The sequence below is a fragment of the Egretta garzetta genome, unplaced genomic scaffold, assembly GCF_000687185.1.
Source record: "Egretta garzetta isolate BGI_Z169 unplaced genomic scaffold, ASM68718v1 scaffold163, whole genome shotgun sequence".
NCBI lineage: Eukaryota > Metazoa > Chordata > Aves > Pelecaniformes > Ardeidae > Egretta > Egretta garzetta.
In genome coordinates this window covers 5,709,835-5,712,624 of record NW_009259308.1, presented here as the reverse complement: position 1 = coordinate 5,712,624, position 2,790 = coordinate 5,709,835, and the positions used below count along the sequence as shown (strand labels likewise).

The 2,790-nt window shown below is 55.3% G+C and overlaps 1 protein-coding gene across 3 annotated transcripts in view; it reads left to right on the top strand.

Moving 5' to 3' along the window:
• The window catches only part of NFIA (nuclear factor I A), a 263,401-nt gene that overhangs the window by 687 nt on the left and 259,924 nt on the right, over positions 1 to 2,790 (top strand). For all 3 annotated transcript variants that reach the window (XM_035891763.1, XM_035891764.1, XM_035891762.1), the window contains exon 2: positions 295 to 300. The gene's annotated coding sequence lies outside the window, so the exon portion shown is untranslated. The remainder of the gene's footprint in view (positions 1 to 294; positions 301 to 2,790) is intronic.

The following is a 2,790-nucleotide window of genomic DNA, read 5'->3' as shown; positions in this document are numbered from 1 at the left end:
GGGAAGAGGAAAGAGGCTGAGGCAGCGCCGCAGAATCTGGAGAGCACTGGGGTGCCAGGAGGGAGGGAGAAGCAGCCCAGAGAGGACAAAACTTTAGAGACTTGTACAACAAACTGGGGGCTGTTGAGTGATCAAAGGGAGCACTGGATCGTATCTGGGTCTCTAATTGAGCCCAGAAATTAATGAGAATCCCAAAACCAAAGCTGAGAGAGATGGCTGGGGAATCCTAGCTCATGCTTACAAAACCGATCTGATTTGGCCAGCCCAGAGAATGCACCTGGACGGTGCCACCAGCCCCAGGTAGAGCATGACCATGGCACGGCAGAGAAGGCCAGCAAACGTCAGGCGGCAGCACCAGGAGTGCAGGCGGCCAACGACGCCAACGTGCAGCAAATGCAGGATGCAGCGGGAAGGGCCACATGTAGCTGGCAGCACGTGCGAACCTAAATGCACCTCTCTGCTCTCGGCCAGAGCTGCGCTGCTTGTAGGAGACAGAGCCGTCTCTGAAGGCTTAATCATGAAAAAAAAGGAAAAAAGAGGAAAAGGGAAGGGAAGGGGAAGGGGCGAAGGGGAGAAGCATCATCAGGCACGGGGGGAAGGGGGAAGGGGGAAGAGGAGGGGAGAGGGTGGGGGGAGCCCCTGGACGTGGCGGGCTGGAAAACTCAGCTGCGGCGCGGTTGGGTTGTATCAGTCAAACACCCTGGTCCGTATTTTGCAACCCTGCAGTAACGCAACTGGAATTATTTATTATTGTTTCTTCGTATTAATTTAATTAAGTCTTGTTGGTGTAGCGTTTTTTTTCCCCCATATTAAAGGAAATGAAGTCAACATCATTAAAAGGAGTGGAATAGGCGTATGCCAAAGTATTTGTAAGAGCACGTTAAAAATATTCTAATATGAATTCCAGCTGTCTCACAGGCTGCTGGTAACTTTTCCTAAGAAATCCAGCGACGCCGCAGCCCCGCTGCCGTTGTCCATGGGCCGAATGCAAATTTGTCGCAACAAGGGGAAGCAACCTTCGTTATTTCCTACCATCACACTTTTTAAATCAAGTGAGCTGGTAATTTATAAAAGCCTTTGGAGTAAGTCTCGTGACATTTGCAATTAAAGGCAAATTGCACCGACCTCGTCTGCTCCAGAGAGCAGCCAAAACCCTGCTGAGCCCAGCCCAGTGCCGCGTGGGGCACGTGGCGCGGCCGGGGGGCCCTGCCTGGGGGCAGCGGGATGATGGGGTACCTGGGTGCCAGGGCACCCACGTGCCAGGGTACCTGGGTGCCGAGGGATGTATTTGGGGGTATCTGTGTGCAGGTATAGCTGTGTGCTGGAGTACCGGTGTGCTTATGTAGTGGTATACTGGGGTGTCTGAGTACTGGGGTACCTGTGTAACGGGGTACCTGTCTGCAGGTGTAGCAGTACACAGGGGTATCTGTGTGCTGGGGTATCCATGTGCAGTTATATAGTGCTATACTGGGGGTACCTGTGTGCAGGGGCACCTGCGTTTTGGGGTACCTGCGTGCAGGGGCACCTGTATGCTAGGGTACCTGTCCCCCCACTGCCCCGGCTTCTGCAGAAGCTTCCAAGCTGCCAAAAAACCCTGCAAAGGGATGAGGTGAAGAACGGGGCCCCACCAGGAACCACTGAGGGCCCCTCCTCTGCAAGGGGGGACAGTGTTGCGCTGTGGCCTCCTTCAGGCTCCCATGGCCACAGGGCGCTGAGCTCACCCGCCCTGGCCCACGCGCACGGGGGCTGGCTCCTTCCCCTACAGCGTCCCGTCCCGGTGTCTCACAGGCTTTGGGAAGAGCAGCACTGCTGCAAAGCAAAGCGGGAAAAGCAGCTTCATTGGAGTCTCCCTCAGATGGGGGAGGCAGTCGGCTGTGGCCACTCTCCACTTCCACTCAGGTGTCCAGTGTCCTCCTCTGTTCTGTTTGTTCCTCCTTCACTTCACTGATATTCCAAACTGTGGGCAAGAGGCGGGATTTTCCGTGGAGATTCAGTGTTTTCTCTGTGTTGCACACGCAGCAGGCCTGCCTGTGGGTTCCCTTCACCAAGCAGGGCAGAAGTCATTTGCACCAAAGTTTGGAGCTCAGCAACACTGAAAATCTGGAGATATTTCTTGAATTTAACAAGTGGGGGGAAAAAAAACCCCAATTTGTGGCTGCGGTGCAACTGCAGAAAACGGTTCTGGCCTCCCGCCCTGTGTGCTGCGTTATTGTTGGGGGGCTCATCCCAGATTTTATTAGCCATGTAAGCATCTACCAGCGGTGCGCGACTGTAGCGTTGGGCTCTCAGAAATGCCTTCTCCCTTGCTCAGAAGTGCAAGTCTCAATGATTTGCAAGTGCATCTGGTGGGCTGAAGCGATTCAGGCATCCCTGAAACTTCTCCCCCTTCAACAACTCCCCCTGCACCCTGGCCCTGGGTGCAGCCAAGGGGACACAGCAGAGCCCGCGCTGGGATGAAATCCGCATGGATTGCATCAACCCCAGCATTGCAGCAATGCCACCAGCATTTTTGATACAGACTTTCTTTTTTTCTCTACTGTTAAAGATGCAACGGGAAGTAACAGGCAGACCCTGCTGTGGGGCCAAATGGGGCTGGTGGGAAGAGGCCCCTCTCCCTGATGCCCAAACCCCTGGAGCCCAGGGGACCCCCAGGCTTGTTCCGATTTGACCCGTGGGCAGCAGGAGCTGCCCTGGGACAGGAGGGTCCCGCAGTAACTGCACCTGCCTGGCCCAAAGCACCTTTGCTGCGGGGCTGGGAGAGCTGGAGGCTGCTGCTCGAGGGTCTCGCTG